Raw genomic sequence first — 15,793 nt, forward strand, 5'->3', positions numbered from 1 at the left:
GAGGCGGGTGGGAACAGCAGGGGGTGAAGGTGCTGTGTTTAAAGAGGTGGAGTTATGCAGATCTAAAACGCGTGGATTGCAGCAGCAGCAAGCCGAAAAGTGCAGGCATGTAAGGGATCTAGAGGTTGACAACATGTCTTCTTAACGGGAGTCCAGGAGCTCATCTCCACAAATGAACTTTTCAGGATCCTTGGGTGGCTCCGTAGTTTGAAACCAATTCTGGTTATCGCTTCTCGGCCTTTTGGCTAAGATCAAGTGTAGTATCTGTTCTTATCAGTTTAATATCTGATACGTCCCCTATCTGGGGACCATATATTAAATGGATTTTTAGAACAGGGAGATGGAAAAAGAGCTTGCTCTGTCCACTCCACGCATTGACCTGGTATTGCAGTATCTCCAGGACCGGTGCACCCCTTCTTTAATGCAGTTTCTAAAATCAGAAAGAATTGAATTCAATGTTTTTTGTTCATTTTGCTTGTTTGTCGGATTTTGGGATGGACTCTTTGGCTTTGCTTTTCTTCTCCTCATTGGATTTTTCATGTTCAAAGTTGCAGAAGCCAGATTACAAGCTCATTTTGGTTCATCTTCAGCAACTGTGCATTGCATTGCCATGTAATGTGATGCAATGCTATCTTTCTAGCTCTCCCTTTTTACTTCCTTTTGGATAAACAGACATATTAGGCAAGCATTTTGGAGCTTTCACCTAAATAACTACAGGTGGTGAGATAAGCTGCACAATATAATTGACCTTTCAGTATATTGTTGCACACACACCATCTATTTAGCAAATGCCCTTGCTATCAACAGCAGCCTTTTAAACTCACCTGAGCTAACAGGTATGTGCGCTGGTTACTCTGCTGCGCTTAAAATTTCTTTTTTGGTTTGCTACAATGCCTTTTCTGAAACGTTGTCTCCTTCTGCTGGAACACTGACTTCTTTCATTTAATGCCTGCAGACTATAAAAGAGAACCCAACCCAAAAAGTTTGGTTGATTAGTCTGTGGCATTCTGTTAAACTGTTGCTTATGGCGGTCTCTGTGAGCTTCTCAGCGACATTCAGCCAGCCAGGTATCCTGCCTGCAGTAGATGGAATGTGGCAATGGAACGCTGGCTGCGCGTGTCATAATAGGCTCTGAGCCTTTATATACCTGTGCACAGCAGCAGCCACCTTCAGTCTGCTGCTGGACAGCCAGCAGCAGCAGCAGCAGGAGAGGTATGTAATCAGGAGCCCTCCTGCTAAGGGTAGACAGCTGCTCGTTCCACCCCACCCCCCGCCTTAATTGGTTCTCCTCCCTTCCAACGGTGTTGAGGCGGGTGGGAACAGCAGGGGGTGAAGGTGCTGTGTTTAAAGAGGTGGAGTTATGCAGATCTAAAACGCGTGGATTGCAGCAGCAGCAAGCCGAAAAGTGCAGGCATGTAAGGGATCTAGAGGTTGACAACATGTCTTCTTAACGGGAGTCCAGGAGCTCATTGTAGCGCTGGCGTCCCTGCCCTCTGCTAGGCAGGGACGCTGCTCCCCTCACCGCTCTGCTCCGTGCCCGGCGTCCTCTCCCCGCTCTGCTGTCAGCGCGCGCTCCTTCCCGGCGTCCTCCTCCCGCTCTGCTCTCAGCGCGCGCTCCTTCCCGGCCCCTGTGCTTAGGGCGCGCGCGCGCGCGCTCCCCTCCTCTTAAAGGGGCCGCGCGCGCCGTCCTAAGGAGTCCCCGGCCAATGGCCGGAGGACTTCATCATATATAAGGCACCTCCTCCAAAATGGAGGTGCCCGAGCAATGTTGTTTGCACCTGTGTCTCACCTGTGCTTCAGCCCTCAGGTCCCGTTGCCAGTTACCTGCCAGTTACCTGCCTGATTCCTGCCTGAATACTTGTTACCTGTCTGCCAGTCTGAGGTCCGACGGTCTGCCTTACTACTCCTGTCAGTCTGTCTAAGGACCAGCCTGCCCGCTCACCTGGGAGCGCATATCAGCTACCTGCCTGCTTGCCTGAGGTCCGACGGTCTGCCTTACTACTCCGGTCAGTCTGTCTATGGACCAGCTTGCCCGCTCACCTGGGAGCGCTTCTCCGTTACCTGCCTGCTTGCCAGCCCGGAGGCTCCGTTGTCACGTGCTGTGACCACCAGCTATCTCAGAGACTCTTGCCCGCTCACCTGGGAGCGCATCTCCGTTACCTGCCTGCTTGCCAGCCCGGAGGTCCCGTTGTCACGTGCGGTGACCACCAGCTATTCCAGAGACTCTTGCCCGCTCACCTGGGAGCGCTTCTCCGTTACCTGCCTGCCTGCCAGCCCGGAGGCTCCGCCGTCACGTGCCGTGACCACCTGCTATTCCAGAGACTCTCGCTTGCTCACCTGGGAGCACCAATCTACCATCTGCCTGCTAGCCTACCCGGAGGCTCTGCCATCACAGGTCGTACCTACCCCTTACCCAGAGACTGCCCTGATCACTTGCCGTATCTCCCTGTCCGTTCATCCAGAGACTGCCACCCGCTCCCTTACAAGGGCCGCCCCCTTGTATAGTAGCCCAGAGGTTCCGCCTCCCGGACCCGTTACAGTTTGCTCGGGCCATGGAACCCGGTGGCACCCAAGCTCCCTCGCTCTCGGACCTCGGTCTTGAACTGTCCCGTCAGAGGTCCCAACAGGAGGCCATCCTGGGTCACCTGCGGAATGTTAATACTCGCCTGAACACTCTGTCTGATCCACCAACAACCTCCGCCAGTGCCATATCTTGCAATCCGGCGGCTCCGCTGCTCACTAATACTATGGTATCCTACCCCGGACCCCGGCTTTCTGCACCTCCTCGCTTCGGAGGCGACCCCGTCCAGGCTCGGGGCTTCTTGAATCAGTGCACCCTGCATTTTGAACTTTTGTCCTACCAGTTTAACTCCGACCGGGCCAAAATTGCCTTCATCATGTCCCATCTCACCGGGGAGGCCCTGGCCTGGCTGAATCCTCTATGGGAGAGAGGAGACCCCCTGGTGTCCAACTTGCCTGCTTTTCTCACGGCTTTCCGGAAAGTCTTCGACGAACCCGGACGGAAGACCTCATCCGCATCCTCTCTGCTACGCCTCCGTCAGGAGGGTCTCACCGTGGGCCAATATGCCATACGGTTCCGCACCCTTGCCTCGGAGCTGGCCTGGGATAACGACGCTCTGGTATCCGTCTTCTGGGAGGGTCTGTCCGGTCGTATTAAAGATGAACTTGCTGGTCGGGACATTCCTACCTCTCTCGATGATCTAATAACCCTTGCCACCCGGATTGACCTACGGTTCCAGGAGCGTGCCAAAGAGGTCACCCGTGAGAGAAGGATTCCACGTTTAGCTCCTACTTTCCAGAAACCCGTCATTCCCTCCATCTCTCCCCAGGTACACTCTCCTGAGCCTATGCAGGTCGACCAGACCAAGATGGTCAAAACCCGTCAGGACTCACGCCGTGCCGAGGGGAGCTGCTTCTACTGTGGCAGTAAGGAGCACCGGATCCGTGCCTGCCCGGAGAGGTCGGGAAACGCCTGTGTCTAGGTTCGCTCAGAGAGGTCCACCTAGACAAGAATAAATCCTCTCCATCCCTGCTGTTGTCAGTTTCGATCATCTACGGGGAGAACCGTTATTTCGAACTAGCCCAACTTGACTCTGGAGCAGCCGGGAACCTTATTTCACAGTCCCTGGTTGAGAAATACCGCATCCCCACCAAACCTCTGGCTGTACCCTTGTCTGTCGCTGCCGTGGATGGGGGCCTCTTACCTCGCCCCATTCAACTCATCACCGAATCCATTACCCTGCAGGTGGGAATGCTGCATTCTGAAAGTATCTCCTTTCATGTTCTGCCTGGACTCTCTCACGCCCTCTTGCTAGGTCTGCCCTGGCTCCAGAGACATGCACCCGTGCTAGACTGGCAAACCGGAGAGGTCCTTCGCTGGGGACAAGACTGTCATAAAACCTGCCTGGTTCCCGTCCATCCCGTCCGTCCCTCTCCTACCCCAGCTAATCTACCTGGACTTCCGATTCCTTATTGGTCTTATGCAGATGTCTTTAATAAAAAGGAGGCAGAGACATTACCACCACATAGACCATACGACTGTCCCATCGATCTGCTACCCGGTACTACTCCTCCCCGTGGGCGTATCTATCCTTTATCCGCTGCTGAGACCCGGTCAATGTCCGAATATATTGAGGAGAATCTGGCCAGAGGATTCATCCGGAAATCTACCTCCCCGGCGGGAGCAGGCTTCTTTTTCGTCAAAAAGAAGGACGGCTCTCTCCGTCCCTGTATAGACTATAGAGGCCTAAACCTGATCACGGTGAAGAATAAGTACCCCCTTCCGCTCATTCCAGAATTATTTGATCGCCTGAGGGGGGCTAGGATCTTCACCAAACTGGACCTTCGTGGGGCGTACAACCTGGTTCGTATTCGTCAGGGGGATGAATGGAAGACGGCATTCAACACCCGGGACGGCCACTATGAATACCTGGTAATGCCCTTTGGTCTCTGTAACGCTCCTGCCGTCTTTCAAGAGTTGGTCAATGACATCTTCCGGGACCTTCTCTACTCCTGCGTAGTGGTGTACCTGGACGACATCTTGGTCTTCTCTCCGGATCTCCAGACTCACCGGAGGGACGTTCGTCAGGTCCTGCTCAGGCTAAGGCAGAACCATCTCTACGCTAAATTTGAGAAGTGCCTCTTTGAGCAGACCTCGCTTCCGTTTCTGGGCTACATTATCTCTCAGACCGGCCTACAAATGGATCCTGAGAAACTGTCTGCCATCGAGAAATGGCCCCGACCGGAGGGGTTGAAGGCCATTCAGCGATTCCTGGGCTTCGCCAACTACTACCGCCTCTTCATACCACACTTCTCTTCCCGGACGGCCCCAATTTCTGCGCTCACCCGTAAAGGTACTAATCCCAAAGAGTGGCCACCCGAAGCAGAGGAGGCCTTTCTTTCCCTTAAACAGGCCTTCTCTTCCGCCCCGGTGCTGCATCGCCCAGATGGCAACAAACAGTTCTTCCTGGAAGTTGACGCCTCCTCCTCTGGAGCCGGAGCGGTACTTACTCAAAAATCATCTTCCGGGAGGATGGTAACTTGTGGCTTCTTCTCTAAACTCTTCTCCTCCTCTGAGCGCAACTATTCCATAGGAGACCGAGAGTTATTGGCCATCAAACTGGCATTGGAGGAGTGGCGTTACCTGCTCGAGGGGGCTCTTCACCCGGTAATAATTTACACTGACCACAAGAACTTGGCTTACCTCCAGCATGCCCAGAGACTTAACCCGCGCCAAGCCCGGTGGTCCTTGTTTTTTGCTCGTTTTGATTTTGTCCTTCATTTTCGCCCGGCTGACAAAAACGTCAAGGCGGACGCCTTGTCTCGGTCCTTTCTGGTGTCTGATCTCGAGGAGGATCCAAAACATATCATCGATCCCGCCAGAGTAATGCAGGTGGCTCCCGTGAGTCTAAATCGTCTTCCTCCTGGTAAGACGTTCGTACCAGTACCTGATCGGGAGAAGATCCTACACTGGGGTCATTCTTCTAAACTAGCTGGCCACGCCGGTCAGAAAAAGACCCTCCAGCTTATTACCCGGCACTACTGGTGGCCTAACCTGCACAAGGATGTAATAGACTTTGTTTCTGCCTGTGTGTCCTGCGCCCGCAACAAAGTTCCGAGACACCTGCCGGCCGGCCGCCTCCTACCTCTGCCAGTACCTGCTGCCCCCTGGCAGCATATAGCGATGGACTTCATTACTGATCTACCCGTCTCTGCCGGTTGTACGGTCATTTGGGTGGTCGCTGACCGCTTCTCCAAGATGGCTCACTTCATTCCACTGCCAGGTCTTCCGTCTGCACCCGAGCTGGCTAAAGACTTTATCCGCCACATCTTCCGTCTTCATGGCCTGCCCCGTCACATCGTGTCGGATCGTGGGGTACAGTTCACTTCCCGTTTCTGGAGAGCCACTTGTAAATTGCTGGACGTCACCCTGGACTTCTCCTCCGCTTACCACCCACAGTCTAATGGTCAAGTGGAGCGGATCAATCAGAACCTGACCAGTTACCTTCGGCACTTCGTTAATGCCCACCATTCTGACTGGGTGGATCTTCTGCCATGGGCCGAATTCTCGTACAACAATCACGAGAGCGAGTCTTCCTCCAAATCCCCGTTTTTTGTAGTCTACGGTCAGCATCCTCGGATCCCGTTTCCCGTCTCCACCTCGGCGGACAATCCGGCTGCGGAATCTCTTGTTAACAAATTTTCCTCCATATGGGAGAGTACCCGGTCCGCACTCCTTCTGTCATCCGAGCGTATGAAAAGACACGCTGACAAAAAACGTCTGGACCCTCCTCAATTCCGCCCTGGGGATAAAGTCTGGCTCTCGTCCAAATATGTCCGGCTCAAGATCCCTTCCTATAAGTTAGGGCCTCGGTTCATCGGCCCACTGGAGGTCATCAGTCAGATCAACCCGGTGGCCTATAAATTGAAACTCCCGGCCAACTTACGGATCCCTAACTCCTTCCATGTATCTCTCCTCAAACCTGTGGTGCTTAACTCTTTTTCCAAGTCTACAGGTACGCCTCCTGCTCCGGTTTCTGCTGAGGACGAGTTTGAGGTAGAGAACATTCTTGCCACCAAAAGGGTAAGAGGAAAGACCTTTTTTCTGGTAGATTGGAAGGGGTTTGGTCCTGAGGAGAGAACGTGGGAGCCCCGGGAGAACATCCATGCCCCTCTCATCCTAGCTAAATTTCTGTCTGGCCTAAAAAAGGGGGGGCCTAAAGGGGGGGGTACTGTAGCGCTGGCGTCCCTGCCCTCTGCTAGGCAGGGACGCTGCTCCCCTCACCGCTCTGCTCCGTGCCCGGCGTCCTCTCCCCGCTCTGCTGTCAGCGCGCGCTCCTTCCCGGCGTCCTCCTCCCGCTCTGCTCTCAGCGCGCGCTCCTTCCCGGCCCCTGTGCTTAGGGCGCGCGCGCGCGCGCTCCCCTCCTCTTAAAGGGGCCGCGCGCGCCGTCCTAAGGAGTCCCCGGCCAATGGCCGGAGGACTTCATCATATATAAGGCACCTCCTCCAAAATGGAGGTGCCCGAGCAATGTTGTTTGCACCTGTGTCTCACCTGTGCTTCAGCCCTCAGGTCCCGTTGCCAGTTACCTGCCAGTTACCTGCCTGATTCCTGCCTGAATACTTGTTACCTGTCTGCCAGTCTGAGGTCCGACGGTCTGCCTTACTACTCCTGTCAGTCTGTCTAAGGACCAGCCTGCCCGCTCACCTGGGAGCGCATATCAGCTACCTGCCTGCTTGCCTGAGGTCCGACGGTCTGCCTTACTACTCCGGTCAGTCTGTCTATGGACCAGCTTGCCCGCTCACCTGGGAGCGCTTCTCCGTTACCTGCCTGCTTGCCAGCCCGGAGGCTCCGTTGTCACGTGCTGTGACCACCAGCTATCTCAGAGACTCTTGCCCGCTCACCTGGGAGCGCATCTCCGTTACCTGCCTGCTTGCCAGCCCGGAGGTCCCGTTGTCACGTGCGGTGACCACCAGCTATTCCAGAGACTCTTGCCCGCTCACCTGGGAGCGCTTCTCCGTTACCTGCCTGCCTGCCAGCCCGGAGGCTCCGCCGTCACGTGCCGTGACCACCTGCTATTCCAGAGACTCTCGCTTGCTCACCTGGGAGCACCAATCTACCATCTGCCTGCTAGCCTACCCGGAGGCTCTGCCATCACAGGTCGTACCTACCCCTTACCCAGAGACTGCCCTGATCACTTGCCGTATCTCCCTGTCCGTTCATCCAGAGACTGCCACCCGCTCCCTTACAAGGGCCGCCCCCTTGTATAGTAGCCCAGAGGTTCCGCCTCCCGGACCCGTTACACTCATCTCCACAAATGGACTTTTCAGGATCCTTGGGTGGCTCCGTAGTTTGAAACCAATTCTGGTTATCGCTTCTCGGCCTTTTGGCTAAGATCAAGTGTAGTATCTGTTCTTATCAGTTTAATATCTGATACGTCCCCTATCTGGGGACCATATATTAAATGGATTTTTAGAACAGGGAGATGGAAAAAGAGCTTGCTCTGTCCACTCCACGCATTGACCTGGTATTGCAGTATCTCCAGGACCGGTGCACCCCTTCTTTAATGCAGTTTCTAAAATCAGAAAGAATTGAATTCAATGTTTTTTGTTCATTTTGCTTGTTTGTCGGATTTTGGGATGGACTCTTTGGCTTTGCTTTTCTTCTCCTCATTGGATTTTTCATGTTCAAAGTTGCAGAAGCCAGATTACAAGCTCATTTTGGTTCATCTTCAGCAACTGTGCATTGCATTGCCATGTAATGTGATGCAATGCTATCTTTCTAGCTCTCCCTTTTTACTTCCTTTTGGATAAACAGACATATTAGGCAAGCATTTTGGAGCTTTCACCTAAATAACTACAGGTGGTGAGATAAGCTGCACAATATAATTGACCTTTCAGTATATTGTTGCACACACACCATCTATTTAGCAAATGCCCTTGTTATCAACAGCAGCCTTTTAAACTCACCTGAGCTAACAGGTATGTGCGCTGGTTACTCTGCTGCGCTTAAAATTTCTTTTTTGGTTTGCTACAATGCCTTTTCTGAAACGTTGTCTCCTTCTGCTGGAACACTGACTTCTTTCATTTAATGCCTGCAGACTATAAAAGAGAACCCAACCCAAAAAGTTTGGTTGATTAGTCTGTGGCATTCTGTTAAACTGTTGCTTATGGCGGTCTCTGTGAGCTTCTCAGCGACATTCAGCCAGCCAGGTATCCTGCCTGCAGTAGATGGAATGTGGCAATGGAACGCTGGCTGCGCGTGTCATAATAGGCTCTGAGCCTTTATATACCTGTGCACAGCAGCAGCCACCTTCAGTCTGCTGCTGGACAGCCAGCAGCAGCAGCAGCAGGAGAGGTATGTAATCAGGAGCCCTCCTGCTAAGGGTAGACAGCTGCTCGTTCCACCCCACCCCCCGCCTTAATTGGTTCTCCTCCCTTCCAACGGTGTTGAGGCGGGTGGGAACAGCAGGGGGTGAAGGTGCTGTGTTTAAAGAGGTGGAGTTATGCAGATCTAAAACGCGTGGATTGCAGCAGCAGCAAGCCGAAAAGTGCAGGCATGTAAGGGATCTAGAGGTTGACAACATGTCTTCTTAACGGGAGTCCAGGAGCTCATCTCCACAAATGGACTTTTCAGGATCCTTGGGTGGCTCCGTAGTTTGAAACCAATTCTGGTTATCGCTTCTCGGCCTTTTGGCTAAGATCAAGTGTAGTATCTGTTCTCGCTTCTTCCTGCTTCCTCTTTGGAGGCGACTCGGCTGGGACAAGTGGGACAGCTCCTTCCCCTACAACTGGACGACGCCATGGTTCTACGGAGACGTCGTTCGATTTGTGGGGGAGCATCAACTGGAGGGACTCAAGCCCGACTTGTGGAAGCCCAAAACTATCCACAAGCTAATCAGAGCCAAGGATGACGTGGAGAACATCACAGGACTTCACCAGGACACGCTGGAGACTGTGTGGACAAATGTGTCGTCTGACAGGCTGACCAACGGGCACAAGGACTTGTCGTGGATGGCGATTCAGGGCGGACTGCCCGTCCGGTCATTCATGCATGCCCGGAACCTGTGCAAGACCCGGTACTGCCCAAGGTGCCCCTTCGTGGAGGAAACATCTTTGCACACTTTTTGGGACTGCGGATTTGCACAGCGCCTATTGACTGCACTTGAGGACGACCTGAGGAACTCTGTCCCCAGGGCGAGCCTATCGCACCATTCTGTGCTTTACGGACTCTTCCCTGGGGTTCATACCGTCGGAGCCATCCAGGAGGCTTGGCGCCTTATGAACTGCTTCAAGGATGCCGTTTGGGTCGCCAGGAACCGGCTCATCTTGAGGAGGGAGAGGATGTCCATCCAGGACTGCCGCAGGCTGATCCACAGCCTGCTCAGAGACTATTCCATCATGGACGGTCCGGAGGACGAGGATGAGGACTAAACCCCTCCTCCCCCTCTCCCCTTATGTGTCTTGTCTTTCAATAAAGCTTCGGGCCTGTGATTTTCCCCCCCCCCATCCCCTTTTTCCCAATCCCCATCCCTTATCACAGTTCGTCGTACTGTATTGATTGACATGCTTTTTCTTTCAGATTGAGTGTTTTGTGTAGCATAGGGGTGTGATGTGTCTAGTTAGTGCGTCGTATCCTCATGCTATGTAAATATGATGTAGAATTCTGTGTGTACTGGGCTGCGGCACTGTACACTGTCTGTTAACTTATTTTTTGTGCTAATAAAAGATATATTCAATCAAAAAATCTGTTCTTATCAGTTTAATATCTGATACGTCCCCTATCTGGGGACCATATATTAAATGGATTTTTAGAACAGGGAGATGGAAAAAGAGCTTGCTCTGTCCACTCCACGCATTGACCTGGTATTGCAGTATCTCCAGGACCGGTGCACCCCTTCTTTAATGCAGTTTCTAAAATCAGAAAGAATTGAATTCAATGTTTTTTGTTCATTTTGCTTGTTTGTCGGATTTTGGGATGGACTCTTTGGCTTTGCTTTTCTTCTCCTCATTGGATTTTTCATGTTCAAAGTTGCAGAAGCCAGATTACAAGCTCATTTTGGTTCATCTTCAGCAACTGTGCATTGCATTGCCATGTAATGTGATGCAATGCTATCTTTCTAGCTCTCCCTTTTTACTTCCTTTTGGATAAACAGACATATTAGGCAAGCATTTTGGAGCTTTCACCTAAATAACTACAGGTGGTGAGATAAGCTGCACAATATAATTGACCTTTCAGTATATTGTTGCACACACACCATCTATTTAGCAAATGCCCTTGTTATCAACAGCAGCCTTTTAAACTCACCTGAGCTAACAGGTATGTGCGCTGGTTACTCTGCTGCGCTTAAAATTTCTTTTTTGGTTTGCTACAATGCCTTTTCTGAAACGTTGTCTCCTTCTGCTGGAACACTGACTTCTTTCATTTAATGCCTGCAGACTATAAAAGAGAACCCAACCCAAAAAGTTTGGTTGATTAGTCTGTGGCATTCTGTTAAACTGTTGCTTATGGCGGTCTCTGTGAGCTTCTCAGCGACATTCAGCCAGCCAGGTATCCTGCCTGCAGTAGATGGAATGTGGCAATGGAACGCTGGCTGCGCGTGTCATAATAGGCTCTGAGCCTTTATATACCTGTGCACAGCAGCAGCCACCTTCAGTCTGCTGCTGGACAGCCAGCAGCAGCAGCAGCAGGAGAGGTATGTAATCAGGAGCCCTCCTGCTAAGGGTAGACAGCTGCTCGTTCCACCCCACCCCCCGCCTTAATTGGTTCTCCTCCCTTCCAACGGTGTTGAGGCGGGTGGGAACAGCAGGGGGTGAAGGTGCTGTGTTTAAAGAGGTGGAGTTATGCAGATCTAAAACGCGTGGATTGCAGCAGCAGCAAGCCGAAAAGTGCAGGCATGTAAGGGATCTAGAGGTTGACAACATGTCTTCTTAACGGGAGTCCAGGAGCTCATCTCCACAAATGGACTTTTCAGGATCCTTGGGTGGCTCCGTAGTTTGAAACCAATTCTGGTTATCGCTTCTCGGCCTTTTGGCTAAGATCAAGTGTAGTATCTGTTCTTATCAGTTTAATATCTGATACGTCCCCTATCTGGGGACCATATATTAAATGGATTTTTAGAACAGGGAGATGGAAAAAGAGCTTGCTCTGTCCACTCCACGCATTGACCTGGTATTGCAGTATCTCCAGGACCGGTGCACCCCTTCTTTAATGCAGTTTCTAAAATCAGAAAGAATTGAATTCAATGTTTTTTGTTCATTTTGCTTGTTTGTCGGATTTTGGGATGGACTCTTTGGCTTTGCTTTTCTTCTCCTCATTGGATTTTTCATGTTCAAAGTTGCAGAAGCCAGATTACAAGCTCATTTTGGTTCATCTTCAGCAACTGTGCATTGCATTGCCATGTAATGTGATGCAATGCTATCTTTCTAGCTCTCCCTTTTTACTTCCTTTTGGATAAACAGACATATTAGGCAAGCATTTTGGAGCTTTCACCTAAATAACTACAGGTGGTCAGATAAGCTGCACAATATAATTGACCTTTCAGTATATTGTTGCACACACACCATCTATTTAGCAAATGCCCTTGTTATCAACAGCAGCCTTTTAAACTCACCTGAGCTAACAGGTATGTGCGCTGGTTACTCTGCTGCGCTTAAAATTTCTTTTTTGGTTTGCTACAATGCCTTTTCTGAAACGTTGTCTCCTTCTGCTGGAACACTGACTTCTTTCATTTAATGCCTGCAGACTATAAAAGAGAACCCAACCCAAAAAGTTTGGTTGATTAGTCTGTGGCATTCTGTTAAACTGTTGCTTATGGCGGTCTCTGTGAGCTTCTCAGCGACATTCAGCCAGCCAGGTATCCTGCCTGCAGTAGATGGAATGTGGCAATGGAACGCTGGCTGCGCGTGTCATAATAGGCTCTGAGCCTTTATATACCTGTGCACAGCAGCAGCCACCTTCAGTCTGCTGCTGGACAGCCAGCAGCAGCAGCAGCAGGAGAGGTATGTAATCAGGAGCCCTCCTGCTAAGGGTAGACAGCTGCTCGTTCCACCCCACCCCCCGCCTTAATTGGTTCTCCTCCCTTCCAACGGTGTTGAGGCGGGTGGGAACAGCAGGGGGTGAAGGTGCTGTGTTTAAAGAGGTGGAGTTATGCAGATCTAAAACGCGTGGATTGCAGCAGCAGCAAGCCGAAAAGTGCAGGCATGTAAGGGATCTAGAGGTTGACAACATGTCTTCTTAACGGGAGTCCAGGAGCTCATCTCCACAAATGGACTTTTCAGGATCCTTGGGTGGCTCCGTAGTTTGAAACCAATTCTGGTTATCGCTTCTCGGCCTTTTGGCTAAGATCAAGTATAGTATCTGTTCTTATCAGTTTAATATCTGATACGTCCCCTATCTGGGGACCATATATTAAATGGATTTTTAGAACAGGGAGATGGAAAAAGAGCTTGCTCTGTCCACTCCACGCATTGACCTGGTATTGCAGTATCTCCAGGACCGGTGCACCCCTTCTTTAATGCAGTTTCTAAAATCAGAAAGAATTGAATTCAATGTTTTTTGTTCATTTTGCTTGTTTGTCGGATTTTGGGATGGACTCTTTGGCTTTGCTTTTCTTCTCCTCATTGGATTTTTCATGTTCAAAGTTGCAGAAGCCAGATTACAAGCTCATTTTGGTTCATCTTCAGCAACTGTGCATTGCATTGCCATGTAATGTGATGCAATGCTATCTTTCTAGCTCTCCCTTTTTACTTCCTTTTGGATAAACAGACATATTAGGCAAGCATTTTGGAGCTTTCACCTAAATAACTACAGGTGGTGAGATAAGCTGCACAATATAATTGACCTTTCAGTATATTGTTGCACACACACCATCTATTTAGCAAATGCCCTTGTTATCAACAGCAGCCTTTTAAACTCACCTGAGCTAACAGGTATGTGCGCTGGTTACTCTGCTGCGCTTAAAATTTCTTTTTTGGTTTGCTACAATGCCTTTTCTGAAACGTTGTCTCCTTCTGCTGGAACACTGACTTCTTTCATTTAATGCCTGCAGACTATAAAAGAGAACCCAACCCAAAAAGTTTGGTTGATTAGCCTGTGGCATTCTGTTAAACTGTTGCTTATGGCGGTCTCTGTGAGCTTCTCAGCGACATTCAGCCAGCCAGGTATCCTGCCTGCAGTAGATGGAATGTGGCAATGGAACGCTGGCTGCGCGTGTCATAATAGGCTCTGAGCCTTTATATACCTGTGCACAGCAGCAGCCACCTTCAGTCTGCTGCTGGACAGCCAGCAGCAGCAGCAGCAGGAGAGGTATGTAATCAGGAGCCCTCCTGCTAAGGGTAGACAGCTGCTCGTTCCACCCCACCCCCCGCCTTAATTGGTTCTCCTCCCTTCCAACGGTGTTGAGGCGGGTGGGAACAGCAGGGGGTGAAGGTGCTGTGTTTAAAGAGGTGGAGTTATGCAGATCTAAAACGCGTGGATTGCAGCAGCAGCAAGCCGAAAAGTGCAGGCATGTAAGGGATCTAGAGGTTGACAACATGTCTTCTTAACGGGAGTCCAGGAGCTCATCTCCACAAATGGACTTTTCAGGATCCTTGGGTGGCTCCGTAGTTTGAAACCAATTCTGGTTATCGCTTCTCGGCCTTTTGGCTAAGATCAAGTGTAGTATCTGTTCTTATCAGTTTAATATCTGATACGTCCCCTATCTGGGGACCATATATTAAATGGATTTTTAGAACAGGGAGATGGAAAAAGAGCTTGCTCTGTCCACTCCACGCATTGACCTGGTATTGCAGTATCTCCAGGACCGGTGCACCCCTTCTTTAATGCAGTTTCTAAAATCAGAAAGAATTGAATTCAATGTTTTTTGTTCATTTTGCTTGTTTGTCGGATTTTGGGATGGACTCTTTGGCTTTGCTTTTCTTCTCCTCATTGGATTTTTCATGTTCAAAGTTGCAGAAGCCAGATTACAAGCTCATTTTGGTTCATCTTCAGCAACTGTGCATTGCATTGCCATGTAATGTGATGCAATGCTATCTTTCTAGCTCTCCCTTTTTACTTCCTTTTGGATAAACAGACATATTAGGCAAGCATTTTGGAGCTTTCACCTAAATAACTACAGGTGGTGAGATAAGCTGCACAATATAATTGACCTTTCAGTATATTGTTGCACACACACCATCTATTTAGCAAATGCCCTTGTTATCAACAGCAGCCTTTTAAACTCACCTGAGCTAACAGGTATGTGCGCTGGTTACTCTGCTGCGCTTAAAATTTCTTTTTTGGTTTGCTACAATGCCTTTTCTGAAACGTTGTCTCCTTCTGCTGGAACACTGACTTCTTTCATTTAATGCCTGCAGACTATAAAAGAGAACCCAACCCAAAAAGTTTGGTTGATTAGTCTGTGGCATTCTGTTAAACTGTTGCTTATGGCAGTCTCTGTGAGCTTCTCAGCGACATTCAGCCAGCCAGGTATCCTGCCTGCAGTAGATGGAATGTGGCAATGGAACGCTGGCTGCGCGTGTCATAATAGGCTCTGAGCCTTTATATACCTGTGCACAGCAGCAGCCACCTTCAGTCTGCTGCTGGACAGCCAGCAGCAGCAGCAGCAGGAGAGGTATGTAATCAGGAGCCCTCCTGCTAAGGGTAGACAGCTGCTCGTTCCACCCCACCCCCCGCCTTAATTGGTTCTCCTCCCTTCCAACGGTGTTGAGGCGGGTGGGAACAGCAGGGGGTGAAGGTGCTGTGTTTAAAGAGGTGGAGTTATGCAGATCTAAAACGCGTGGATTGCAGCAGCAGCAAGCCGAAAAGTGCAGGCATGTAAGGGATCTAGAGGTTGACAACATGTCTTCTTAACGGGAGTCCAGGAGCTCATCTCCACAAATGGACTTTTCAGGATCCTTGGGTGGCTCCGTAGTTTGAAACCAATTCTGGTTATCGCTTCTCGGCCTTTTGGCTAAGATCAAGTGTAGTATCTGTTCTTATCAGTTTAATATCTGATACGTCCCCTATCTGGGGACCATATATTAAATGGATTTTTAGAACAGGGAGATGGAAAAAGAGCTTGCTCTGTCCACTCCACGCATTGACCTGGTATTGCAGTATCTCCAGGACCGGTGCACCCCTTCTTTAATGCAGTTTCTAAAATCAGAAAGAATTGAATTCAATGTTTTTTGTTCATTTTGCTTGTTTGTCGGATTTTGGGATGGACTCTTTGGCTTTGCTTTTCTTCTCCTCATTGGATTTTTCATGTTCAAAGTTGCAGAAGCCAGATTACAA

General features: G+C 50.3%; 7 non-coding genes and 1 pseudogene across 7 annotated transcripts; all 8 read left to right on the forward strand.

The window, feature by feature from the left end:
* Positions 1-225: 225 nt before the first annotated feature.
* LOC141244854 (U2 spliceosomal RNA) lies at positions 226-416 on the forward strand. Its single transcript, XR_012308759.1, has one exon. It is a non-coding gene; the product is annotated as a U2 spliceosomal RNA (small nuclear RNA).
* A 7,472-nt stretch (positions 417-7,888) lies between these two features.
* On the forward strand, positions 7,889-8,079 carry LOC141244673 (U2 spliceosomal RNA). Its single transcript, XR_012308585.1, has one exon. It is a non-coding gene; the product is annotated as a U2 spliceosomal RNA (small nuclear RNA).
* A 1,115-nt stretch (positions 8,080-9,194) lies between these two features.
* Positions 9,195-9,298, forward strand: LOC141244816 (U2 spliceosomal RNA; annotated as a pseudogene).
* Positions 9,299-10,224: 926 nt separating this feature from the next.
* On the forward strand, positions 10,225-10,417 carry LOC141244810 (U2 spliceosomal RNA). The gene has a single exon (XR_012308720.1). It is a non-coding gene; the product is annotated as a U2 spliceosomal RNA (small nuclear RNA).
* A 1,115-nt stretch (positions 10,418-11,532) lies between these two features.
* Positions 11,533-11,723, forward strand: LOC141244674 (U2 spliceosomal RNA). Its single transcript, XR_012308586.1, has one exon. It is a non-coding gene; the product is annotated as a U2 spliceosomal RNA (small nuclear RNA).
* Positions 11,724-12,838: 1,115 nt separating this feature from the next.
* LOC141244803 (U2 spliceosomal RNA) lies at positions 12,839-13,029 on the forward strand. Its single transcript, XR_012308713.1, has one exon. It is a non-coding gene; the product is annotated as a U2 spliceosomal RNA (small nuclear RNA).
* Positions 13,030-14,144: 1,115 nt separating this feature from the next.
* On the forward strand, positions 14,145-14,335 carry LOC141244675 (U2 spliceosomal RNA). The gene has a single exon (XR_012308587.1). It is a non-coding gene; the product is annotated as a U2 spliceosomal RNA (small nuclear RNA).
* A 1,115-nt stretch (positions 14,336-15,450) lies between these two features.
* LOC141244676 (U2 spliceosomal RNA) lies at positions 15,451-15,641 on the forward strand. Its single transcript, XR_012308588.1, has one exon. It is a non-coding gene; the product is annotated as a U2 spliceosomal RNA (small nuclear RNA).
* Positions 15,642-15,793: the final 152 nt, after the last annotated feature.

Source organism: Phyllobates terribilis, unplaced genomic scaffold, assembly GCF_046119375.1.
Source record: "Phyllobates terribilis strain yellow unplaced genomic scaffold, ASM4611937v1 Scaffold_1606__1_contigs__length_246918, whole genome shotgun sequence".
Lineage (NCBI taxonomy): Eukaryota > Metazoa > Chordata > Amphibia > Anura > Dendrobatidae > Phyllobates > Phyllobates terribilis.